This window comes from Anolis carolinensis, chromosome 6 (genome assembly GCF_035594765.1).
Source record: "Anolis carolinensis isolate JA03-04 chromosome 6, rAnoCar3.1.pri, whole genome shotgun sequence".
Taxonomy (NCBI): Eukaryota; Metazoa; Chordata; class Lepidosauria; order Squamata; family Dactyloidae; genus Anolis; species Anolis carolinensis.
Genome location: NC_085846.1, coordinates 38,116,022 through 38,129,013, shown reverse-complemented (window position 1 = coordinate 38,129,013; position 12,992 = coordinate 38,116,022).

Below are 12,992 nucleotides of genomic sequence, written 5' to 3'. Positions count from 1 at the left end.
GTTGGAAGAGACCCCTCGGGCCATTGAGTCCAATTCCCCTTATGCATTTGTGCATCAAAAGCACTAGCAAAGCACCCCTGACAGATGGCCACCCAGCCTCAATGTTACTAATAATAATAATGTGATTTTGTGATACGAAATCCAGCATATCTATCTTGTTTGCTGTGTCATAAAATATAATAATAATAATAATAATAATAATAATAATAATAATAATAATAATAAAGGTTGTAAGAGAAGAAGAGACCCCTTGGGTCATTTAGTCTAACCCCCTTCTGCCCTTGTGCCATGGGGGCCGGATAAATGGTTTTGATGGGGCGCATCCGGCCCCCGGGCCTTAGTTTGGGGACCCCTGTACTAGAGTATTCTCATCATGCAAGAAAATCTTTAAACCTTGCAGAGGTTTTTGTTCTTTTAACACAAGCCCTCATGTGGTAAGATCAAGGTACCACAGTAAAAATGTTGCTGTGACAGAAGGAAGAAATAATGAAGAAATTTTCTCTGTTTGACCACAGAGTGGTATATTATTTATATGTAACCACTGCCAGGAAAGAGGGCTTAATGGGAGAATTTCTGCTGATGTGTTTTATATATATGGAAGATCTCAGAAGCAAACAAAAAGCCTCGGGTGGAATGAACAGAAGACATATCAGGAAAGATCCTGGTATCATTCACTTTGTGGGTATCATACACTGTGCTACTCCTTTTTAATGAATTATTTCCAACTCCCATTTGATTACGCTATGCAACAAAATTTGGAAAATACATTCTGTTCCTGGTTTGAAAGTGTTATTTCCTGTTTAATTGTGCAATCCTTACTTTGAAAATAGTTGTTGTACCCCAGAAACTTCATTTTTGTGGCTGCCACAAACCACGCTGAATTGTTTGAGACTCTGTGAGACCCCCTATGAGAATGGGAGAAAAACATTATTTTTTTAACTTGAGAAATCACCTCTCTAGAAATTTCTAGGCCAGTACTTTCACACTTGCTTAACCTCAAAGGGAAGCAGTGGCAAATCTCTGAACAAATCTTGCCAAGAAACACTATATAGAATTGCCTTAGTATAAAAAAGATCTTGAAGACACCCTTCAATAAGTATGAGTATATATGTATCACCCAACTTGGAATAAAGTTCTATGCTTCTGATGGAATGGGTTGCTAACCATGAAATCTTATGTGCCATAATAAATATAATGTACCGTATATACTCGAGTATAAGCCGACCCGAATATAAGCTGAGGCACCTAATTTTACCACAAAAAACTGGAAAAACATTGACTCCAGTATAAGCTGAGGGTGGTAAATTTCAGAAATAAAAATAGATACCAATAAAATTACATTAATTGAGGCATCAGTAGATTAAATGTTTTTGAATATTTACATGAAGCTCAAATTTAAGATAAGACTGTCCAACTCTGATCAAATCATTATTCTCATCTTCTTCAGTGTAAATGTGTTTATGTATCCTTTAAATAATAATAATAGAGTAAAATAATACATGTAATAATAATAATAATAATAACAGGAAAATAATACATGTAATAATAGAGTAAAATAATAAATGCAATAATAATAATAATAATATAATATCAGAGTGAAATAATAAACGTATTAATAATAATAAAAATAGAGTAAAATAAATGTAATAGTAGCAACAATAATAGAGAAAAATAATAAATGTACCATATATTCTCGAGTATAAGCTGACCCAAATATAAGCCAACCAGGACCCTCACTCGAGTATAAGCCAAGGGGGGCTTTTTCAGTCTTAAAAAAGGGTTGAAAAACTAGGATTATACTCGAGTATATACAGTAATTATATAGTTTCTAACCTTTTTTTACTACACTTGGATTTTTAATTGACATTATACAAATTCTTCAGAAGTTTGATTTTTTTCTATCTGCTTTGGTAAGAGAAGGTTTGCACGTTTCAAAGGCAGCAAATGCAAGTTGAAGCTATTTCTGCCACTTGAGAAATATGTTGTCTTTGCCCTAAGATAAGAGTGCTCTAGAACAAGCCCCTTCTTCTCCCCATAAAACCAAACCCACACTAAGGCCCTCCTAAGGGGTCAGCTGCTCTTGCTTATTAAAATGATAATCCTCATCCGCTTCCTTTGTCCCCTTCAGCCTTTCACCCTCAGCCCAGAGATTGGGCTGACTTTGCAAGACGGTTTCAGAGATAAGGAGTGATAGGAAAAGGCAACGGGGGGCCCTTTTGGAAACTGACATGCCATCCTGTGAAAAAGTGAGTGTGGATACATGATGGGATGCTTGTGGCTCAGAAGATTGGATGGAGCCATCTGATAAGAAAAAGAAAGATCAACACCTTCAGGTTTTTTTAATGATGTCCCTTATAGGCAGAGCTCTGGAACTTGTTCACACTACACGCTTATAACACCACTAGCTAAACCCGGCCATGCTTCGCTGTGGCTCAGTATGATATGTAATGAATGTGAAAGTAAATAAAAGTATTGTAGTGAACATAGATTCACTGAGAAAACACATCATTCGATTCGATTCCCTGCCTTATGTTGCTGTGTCTATGTGGAATGAAATGAAAGGAAGAAAGATGTTTTTACCAAAAATAATTTCTATTGTAAAGCATTTTTGGTTTGTCCGTTTTCTGCATACACATTAAAATCAGATGGTTTACCAACTGTGGAGCGTGTGACGTATAATTGGCCATAGGGGAAGCCTTTGTTTTCTAATTTCAAACTGCACACTTGCAAAGATTGCCCCTGCGTTTTATTGATAGTCATTGCGAACGCAAGGCGAATTGGTAATTGAAGTCGTTTGTACTCAAACACCATGTTGTTCAGCATGAGTAGGATTCCTAGGGCAATCACCCCCAACTCCTGTGTGTATGTAGTGTTGGCCATGATGGGTCTGTGTGCCAAGTTTGGTCCAGATCCGTTGTCGGTTGGGTTTAGTGCACTCTGGATAAGGGTGAACTACAACTCCTATAATCAAGGTCAATTCCAACAGACCACAGCAGTATGTTCAGTTGGTCATGGGGGTTCTCTGTGCCAAGTTTGGTCCCGGTCCATTGTCAGTGAGGGTCACAATTTCTCTGAATGCTGGTGAACTATAACTCCTGTAAGTCAAAGTCAATATCCCCCAAACTTTTCCTGTATTTTCTGTTGGTCATGGGGAGTCTGTGTGTCTAGTTTTGTCCTGGTCCATCATTTATGTGGGTTTCTGTGGTCTGTTGAAGCTGGAGTTTTATTGGGTGAAGATACTGCAAATCCCATCATTCGTGGTCCTCCTATTGGCACCAGGACATGAAGTGGGTAATGGGGTGCCAAATCTGGTCCATGTCCATCGTTCTTGGGGGTCGCAGTGGTCTGTGGGAGCCAATTTGGGCGAAGGTACTGCAAATACCATTATCCGTAGTCTGCCTTCCTCTAACCGCACCAGGACATAAAGTGGTTCATGGTGGGTTTGTGTGCCGGGTTTGGTCCTGATCTGTCATTGGTGCAAGTCGCAGTGGTCTGTGGGAGCTGAAATGATTGAATATACTGCATATCCTATCATCCATGGTTCTCCCTCCCCCAAACTCATTTTACTCAAAAAACATGCATGTATGGGACTGCAACGTTGTGTCAAAATTTCAAGTTAATTGTCCAACTACATTTCGAGTTCTGCGTGCACAAACATATGTAGGCTGTATTTATATATATATATAAAGGTAAAGGTTTTCCCCTGACGTTAAGTCCAGTCATGTCTGATTCTGGGGGTTGGTGCTCATCTCCATTTCTAAGCCGAAGAGCCAGTGTTGTCCGTAGACACCTCCAAGGTCATGTGGCCGGCATGACTGCATGGAGCACCGTTACCTTCCCACCGGAGTGGTACCTATTGATCTACTCACATTAGCATGTTTTCAAACTGCTGGGTTGGCAGGAGCTGGAGCTAACAGCGGCCGCTCACACTGCTCCCAGGGTTTGAACCTGGGACCTTTCGGCCTCCAGCTCAGTGCTTTAACGCACTTCGCCACCGAGGCTTCTTTTTATATATACAGACATCCCAAATTAACAACCATGGATCCAACCTACAGAATAGAAAGGGGTATTTGGAATTCACAGCCAGAACGTTCTAGTGCCTCACCAAACTACAAAACTTAGGGCCTTTCCAGACGGGGCCTATATACCACGATCTGATCCCAGGTTTTTTGTTTATCCCAAATTATCTGGCAGTGGAGACTCATATAATCCAGTTCAAAGCAGAAAACCTGTGATTGGATCCTTGGATATAGGGCCTGTCTGGAAGGGCCCTTAGAATTCCAGAAGATATTGCCATGGCACTTAAAGTGGAATCATAGCACTATAACTGTGCAGTGAAAAGATTCCAAGTATTTATATTTAGAAAGAGAGTCATGTCATATTTATGTCTGGATCCCTTAAGCTGTTTTCACTGAATACCCAAAAATGTAACATGACATGACAAACTGGCATTTATCAGTATGTATGGCATATAAGACTTTGTGAATAGCTCGAAGCTCCTAGTTTATTAGTGTTCTTTTAATGGGGACTGTAGGGATGTCCTGAATTTCATACTGCATCTGAAATGGATGAAGTGTAGGCTGGATCTACACTGTCCTGTGCCCTATATTCCAGGATTTGAGCCCAGATTTTCTTCTTATCCCAGATTATCTGGCAGTGTAGACTCATACAATCCAGTTCAAAGCAGATCAGAACTTGGGATATAGGTAAGTGTAGATCCAGTCATAGTAGGAATGTTTGACAAACTGAGGCCCCTTCTACACGGCCATAATATCCAGATTATCAAAGTACATAATCCACATTATCTGCCTTGAACTGGAGTATATGAGTCTACACTGCCATATAATCCAGTTCAAAGCAGATAATTTGGAATTTCTATGGCGGTGTAGAAGGGGCCTGAGGTTCTTCTCTATATCTCACGGGGCGGGGAGGGGGGGGGGGGAATCTGCATCAGGTGGCAGGTTGCATGTGATCTGGAAGCCAGAAAGGCTTCTGTTCAAATTTCACCTGAGCTATTCTAATTATGTGCAACCTTCAGAAATCTTTTTTTTTTTTCCTCTGAGACTCAGCTCCTATCAGCAGTATTGGGAAGATACTGAACATAATGGATACTGACCTACCTTCCAGAGTTATCATAAAGCAGGAGTGGTGAACTAAAATGCTTCAGGAGAGACAGGTTGCTCCATATGCTGTCTTCGTATGCTTGATGATGTCCCCTTATTAACATACTTGTTTGTTGTTTATTCGTTCAGTCGCTTCCGACTCTTCGTGATCTCATGGACCAGCCCACGCCAGAGCTTCCTGTTGGCCGTCGCCACCCCAGCTTCTTAAAGGCCAAGCCAGTCACTTCAAGGATACCATCCATCCATCTTGCCTTTGGTCGGTCCCTCTTTCTTTTTCCATCCTTTTCCCCCAGCATCATTGTCTTCTCCAAGCTTTCCTGTCTTCTCATTATGTGGGCAAAATACTTCATCTTTGCCTCTAATATCCTTCCCTCCAGTGAGCAGCCGGGCATTATTTCCTGGAGGATGGACTGGTTGGATCTTCTTGCGGTCCAAGGCACTCTCAGAATTTTCCTCCAACACCACAATTCAAAGACGCTTATCTTCCTTCACTCAGCCTTCCTTATGGTCCAGCTCTCGCATCCATCGGTTACTATGGGGAATACCATTGCTTTCACTATGCGGACCTTTGTTGCCAGTGTGATGTCTCTACTCTTCACTATTTTATCGAGCTTGGCCATTGCTCTTCTCCCCAGAAGTAAATGTCTTCTTTCCTGCTTCTTAGCAGGGGGTTGGACTAGATGGCCCATGTGGTCTCTTCCAACTCTACTATTCTATGATTCTATGATTCTGATTTCCTAGCTGCAGTCTGCATCTGCAGTGATATTCACGCCTAGAAAGATGAAGTCTGTCACTGCCTCCACGTTTTCTCCCTCTATTTGCCAGTTATCAATCGGTCTGGTTGCCATGATCTTGGTTTTCTTGATGTTTAACTGCAGCCCGGCTTTTGCACTTTCTTCTTTCATCTTGGTGATAAGGCTCCTCGGCTCCTCCTCACTTTCAGCCATCAGAGTGGTATCATCTGCATACCTAAGGTTGTTAATGTTTCTTCCAGCAATTTTAACTCCGGCATTGGATTCATCAAGCCCCGCACGTCGCATGATGTGTTCTGCGTACAAGTTGAATAGGGAGGGTGAGAGGATACAGCCCTGCCCTATTCCTTTCCCAATCTTGAACCAGTCCGTGTTCCATGGTCTGTTCTTACTGTGGCTACTTGGTTGTTACACAGATTTCTCTGGGGACAAACAAGGTGACTTGATATCCCCATACCACCAAGCACATGCCACAATTTATTATGATCCAAACAGTCGAAGGCTTTAGAATAATAAAACAGAAATAGATGTTTTTCTGAAACTCCCCAGCTTCCTCCATTATCCAGCAGATATTGGCAGTTTGGTCTCTCGTTCCTTTGCCTTTTCTAAATCCAGAAGGCTGGGATTCTGGAAGTTGCCATCAAGCAATATAATTTGAAATTCTACACTGAAGCTGATCTAAGACCTAGCCCTTGCTAGAGGAAGCTTTCCCACACATTGCTTCATCTAGGAATTAAGTTTAGCTCATCCAACCTCTTCCTCACACTGAAAAGGAGACTGAAACTCCCAGCTATGTATCGGAAAGTGTTTGCTCAGATGACAAACCTCCATCCAATTGCTACTTTATTCCTTCAGGTCATTTCTGAGTTGGTTGTTGCTATTGTTAACTGTCATTAAGTTCAACTTCTGAGAACCTCATGAATGAGAGACCTTCAAGTTGCTCTGTCAACAGCTCTGCCCAGGTCTTGCAAATTCAGAGTTGTGGCTTCCTTGGTTCTTGTGTTGAGCAGATCCACCTGTATTCAAGTATTCGTTTAGGAGCTTTTAGCAGATTTGTGATCTGTGCAAGTAGCTGGGTGTAATTTATTTATTTATTTATTTCTCACATTTATAACCCGCCCTTCTCACCCGAAGGGACTCAGGGCGGCTTACAATAGTGGCAACAATTAGATGCCCATACAAACCAATATAAAAGAGCACATAAAACAGTTTAAACTATTAAAATACATTATGAATTAAAAATATACATTTCAAACATAAAATCAGATCTGTTCTTCCTCATGCTTTGCCTATAGTTCAGTCCATGTCATTTTCACCATTTATTGATTAAAAGCCTGGGCACACAGCCATGTTTTTAAGGCTTTTCTGAAGCCCAACAGGGTTGGAATTTGATGCATCTCTCTTGGGAGGGTGTTCCACAGCCGGGGAGCCACCACCGAGAAGGCCCTGTCCCTCGTTCCCACCAGCTGCGCCTCCGAGGCAGGTGGGACCGAGAGCAGGGCCTCTCCAGATGATCTCAGGGATCTTGCTGGCTCATAGGAGGAGATACATTCGGACAGGTAGATTGGGCCGGAACCATTTAGGGCTTTATAGGTCAAAACCAGCACTTTGAATTGGGCTCGGTAGCATATCGGCAGCCAGTGGAGCTGGCTTAACAAGGGGGTGGTGCGCTCCCTGTAAGCTGTCCCGGTTATTAATCTGGCTACCGCCCGTTGTACTAGTTGGAGCTTCCAGGCCGTCTTCAAAGGCAACCCCACATAGAGGGCATTGCAGTAGTCCAAACGGGATGTAACCAGAGCGTGGACCACCATGGCTGAGTCAGACCTCCCAAGGAACGGGCGCAGCTGGCGCACAAGTCTTAGTTGTGCAAATGCTCCCCTGGCCACTGCTGAAACCTGGGGCTCCAGGCTCAGCGATGAGTCCAGGAGAACCCCCAGACTGCGAACCTGTGTCTTCAGGGGGAGTGCAACCCCATTCAGCACAGGCTCTAACCCTATTCCCTGTTCGGCCCTACGACTGACCAGGAGGACCTCTGTCTTGTCTGGATTCAATTTCAATTTGTTAGCCCTCATCCAGTCTGACACAGCGGCCAGACACCGGTTCAGGACCTGAACAGCTTCCTTAGTGACAGGTGGAAAGGAGTGACAGAGCTGGACATCATCTGCGTACAGATGACACCGCACCCCGAAACTCCAGATGATCTCTCCCAGCGGTTTCATGTAGATGTTGAACAACATGGGGGATAGTACTGAACCCTGCGGGACCCCACAAGACAATGGTTGTGGGGCCAAGCAGGTGTCCCCCAATGACACCATCTGGGAACGCCCCTCCAGGAAGGACTGGAGCCACTGCAAAACAGTGCCTCTGAGCCCCATCCTGGCGAGGCGCCCCAGAAGGATACCGTGAAGGCCGCTGAGAGGTCCAGCAGAACCAGCAGGGACACACTCCCCCTGTCCAGTTCCCGGCGTAGATCATCGACTAAGGCGACCAAGGCTGTCTCGGTACCATGCCCCGGCCTGAAGCCAGACTGTGCTGGATCTAGAAAATCAGTGTCAACCAAGAGTGCCTGGAGTTGTGCGGCCACCACACGTTCCACAACCTTGCCCAAAAAGGGGAGATTGGAAATAGGCTGAAAGTTCTCCAATTGAGTGGGGTCCAGTGATGGCTTCTTCAACAGCGGTTTGATCACAGCCAGTTTGAGGCTCGCTGGAAATATGCCATCCCGAAGGGAGGCATTCACCACCACCTTCACCCACTCGGCCAACCCCCCTCTGGCTTCTCTCACTAGCCAGGATGGGCAGGGGTCTAGGATGCATGTGGTAGATGAGTGCAAGAAGTAGACTTATGCTGACAGAATTTAATAGAGAAGATGGAGTAGTAATACTAGGTGAGAGAAGTAGGGAAGACATTGTGGGCGAGGAAATGGGGAAAATATCAGAAACACAGAAGGGGAGCAGGGTCAAGTTGCAAAGTATGAAGAAAGATACAGCTGCAGAATAAGAGAGGGAGGCGTTGAGGGCCCTTCCACACCGCCCTATATCCCAGAATATCAAGGCAGAAAATCCCACAATACCTGCTTTCAACTGAGTTATCTGAGTCCATACTCAAATAATGTGAGATTTTCTGCCTTGATATTTTGGGATATAGGAAGGGCCCTGAGAAGGCACAAGGCAAAGCAAATGAGTAGACAGGAGACTAGAGGAAGATGCAAGGAATAAGGTACAAGGTGAATAAAATGCAATGGAACCAAATGCGATTTGTAAATTTATCCTTTTCCTCTATGAAGGAGCCCCCGATGGTGCAGTGAGTTAAACCGCTGAGCTGCTGAACTTGCTGACCGAAACATCAGTTGTTCAAATCTGGGCAGTGGGATTAGTTCCCGCTGTTAGCTCCAGCTTCTGAGCTTCAGCAGTTCAAAAACATGCAAATGTGAGTAGATCAATAGATACCGCTCTGGCAGGAAGATAATGGTGCTCCATGCAGTCATGCCGGCCACTTGACATTGGAAGCATCTATGGACAACGCTGGCTCTTTGGCTTAGAAATGGAGATAAGGACCAATCCCCAGAGTCGAACACGACTACTTAATGTCAGGGGAAAACCTTTACCTTTTACCGTTCCTCTATACAGTAGAGTCTCGCTTATCCAACATAAGCGGGTTGGCAAAACATTGGATAAGCGAAAATGTTGCATAATAAGGAAGGATTAAAGAAAAACCTATTAAATGTAATTTTACATTATGATTTTACAAATTAAGCACCAAAACATCATGTTTTACAACAAGTCTGCCACTTGTTTGGCAGTGTGTGGGCATGTTGGCCCACTGCGTGTTGCTCCCTAGAGAAACAGCTGTGGATCCGGGCGGGAAGATAATACAGAACGTTGGATGAGCGAAGGTTGGATAAGCGAGACTCTACTGTATTTTTCACTATGAATCTGAAAGAAAAAAGAAGCAAGCAATTAGGACAAGATTTGAAAGTCTGGAATATGGCAAAAGAAGGCAAAGACGACTGAGGGCCCTTCTATGTAGCCCTATAATCCAGAAAATCAAGGCAGACAATCCACAATATCTGCTTTGAACTGGATTATCTGAGTCCACACTACCATATAATCCAGTTCAATGTGGATTTTATATAGCTGTGTGGAAGGGGCTTGAGTGGGCAGAGAAGGGAGGGAGTCAAGAATGAAGCAAACAAATTCACTCCATTTGTCTTCAACTTGGGGATGTCCTTGCACAAGGATGATAAAACTCTCAGCATGATTCATCTCAATTTCCAAGCCAGTAATGATTTCCCTTCCTCTGTTTTTGTCCCTAATGTTTTGTGTCTAATGCCGACATTCGCTCTGTGCCCAGAAGCATCACAAACTGCTGTCCGTCCAGGCTGGTTCCGCATTACTTACCATCTCAACGCTTGCGAGATTTGGCTTCCAACCAGCAAATTTCCCCCCTCCAGTCCTGAATGCCTTTTTGTTAGCATTACATTGACCTTCCATTTTTGCACACAATCTACATTGTAAAGCATACCATCAATCTATTTCCAGAACATAATTTAAGGATGGTCTGACCCACTTCAGAGTCTGAATTGCATGCATTAAAATTAACCGATAAACAAGAACATTTCCGTGTACATTTATATAAATAAAAATGTAAATGTCCGTTTGTAAGGGACCTCATATCTCCAAAACTACCTTGCTCATTGCTTTGAAATTTGGACACATCATAGCATTTGAACTGGTGAGTGTTTTAAGGTCTTCATATACCTACTATGGAGCCCCAGTGGCGAAGTATGTTAAAGCACTGAGCTGCTGAACTTGCAGACCAAAAGGTCTCAGGTTCAAATCCTGGGAGTAGAATGAGCCCCCACTGTTAGCCCCAGCTCCTGCCAACTTAGCAGTTGGAAAACATGCAAATGTGAGTAGATTAATAGGTACTGCTCCGGCGGGAAGGTAATGGCGCTCCATGCAGTCATTACGGCCATATAACCTTGGAGGTGTCTATGGACAATGCAGGCTCTTCGGCTTAGACATGGAGATGAGCACCAACCCTCAGAGTCAGACATGACTGGACTTAACGTCAGGGGAAACCTTTACTTTTTTTACTTTACCTACTACTATACACATGTCACACCTGAGACATGTAAAACCATGCTTTGGTTTACAATCTGTGCCATCTGCTGGACAAACAAGCAACAGCAGCTGTACTACAAACAACTGTTTAAGGAAGGAGGAGAATGGCATGCGGAGATGCTGAGGGCTGAGGCAAAACCTGAAGCAGCAAGGAAAGGGAAGGAAAGAAGGTGGCAGAGGGGAAGAAGGACCTTTCCCTTCGCCTTGGAGACAGGCCACGATCACCTCCAAGGCAATGGCAGAGGCGGATGAGGCCTGCAGGGAGGCCTGAGGTTGACTGACAGGCAGGGAAGGGAAGCGAGGCATTTAGGAAGAGCTTCGTTGTGCTTTGGAGGGGAGGGGGGCGTTGCTTCCAAGGCAACGGTGGAGGTGGAAGAGACTTGCAGGGAGGCCTTAGGCCTGAGTGTGAGTGACTGAGAGGGAAGGGAGACATTTAGGAAGAGCCACCCACTAACAAGAACAACAACACTAACAGGGCGGAAGGTGCACTGGGGTCGCTCCCTGTGAGGGACTCCGAGGCATGGCCTAAGAGGAAGCCACACCCCCGTCATTCTCCCCAAGGGGAGGGCAGAGAAAGAAAGAGATCTATATCCATCCATCTAGCCATCCATCCATCGATAGAATTCTGCGGTTTACATCTTGACACGGATTGCTTCTCACATGGACAATAATATGTTGTGTGAACCAGAGTCACCAAACCAGAAAATCTCTATATCTGCACAAACAATGGAACAACCACAAATATTGCCTACCCACAAGCATTGTGAAATCATATATATCTGAAACCTGAAAGCTATCAGGTTGGGAAAGGCGGGCTTAAAGCATGTGAGCTTATCCCACAACTAATTCAATTTCAGTGTTGCATAATCTAGTTTCTGAATCCAAATTATCTGCATTCAGATAGATTATATGGTAGTGTAGACATATACTCCAGTTCAAAGCAGATAATCTGGATTCAAAAACTGGATTATAGGCCAAAATGTTGTATCTTCTTTCTATACAGTCAACATCACAGTTTATATAATCATTCCTGCTTATAACTCTGTGGGACAGTGGTTCCCATCCTGGGGTCCCCAGATGTTTCTGGCCTTCAAACAGCTGGTAAACTGGCTGGGATTTCTGGTAGTTGTAGGCCAAAAACATCTGGGGACCCCAGGTTGATAACCACTGCTATGGGCAAAGTAATAATTTTGGGAATACAACTCTAATCCTTCTTTCATACTACTATATTAAAATTGTAAGTAATTTCCAGCTTTCTATGACTCTTATATCCCAATTTAACATTGTTGTCTCATACTGCTTTCAACTATATACTAAATTTGATACTAGGTTTGTGTAATAGAAGGGATGGGCTGTTTCAGGTGAAAAAAACATGGCGGTTGAGCCCTTGCTGTTACATCTGTCTGGAGAAGTTGAACAAGCCGAACAAGCAAAAGGAAAATAGCTAAAATGGATCCGTACACAAGTCTAATTGATACTGTCTGCGTATTCTGTTTTACAAACACACACATATAAACATACACACTTACACCTATCAATAGGATGTGCCATCATCAGAATCACGTCCCACCACATGTATCTTTTAAAAGACCTTACCCTTTATGGTTTTAGTGCTTACTGAGATTGCTCCTCCACCCCTATTTTTGATCGCCCATGTACCTCCTAGGAGCCTTATTCAGAGTTCTACACAATTTTACCCTCTGAATGTTTAGTTATTATTATTGTCCTGGTTTTAATTCTGTTGATGAGTTTTTATTGTTTTATGTAGTTATAATGTTTTTAATTGATTGTTCTGTGTTTTAACTTGTGTTGTTGGGCTTGTCCCCATATGTGCTGCCCCAAGTCTCTTCGGGGAGATGGGGGCGGGACACAAAAATAAACTTATTATTGACCGGGATATTCACTTAGATACTAATGATGACATCCTATTTACATACTTAACTACAGCCACTAGAATTAGTTTTGCCAAAAGATGGAAGCAAAAGGAAATA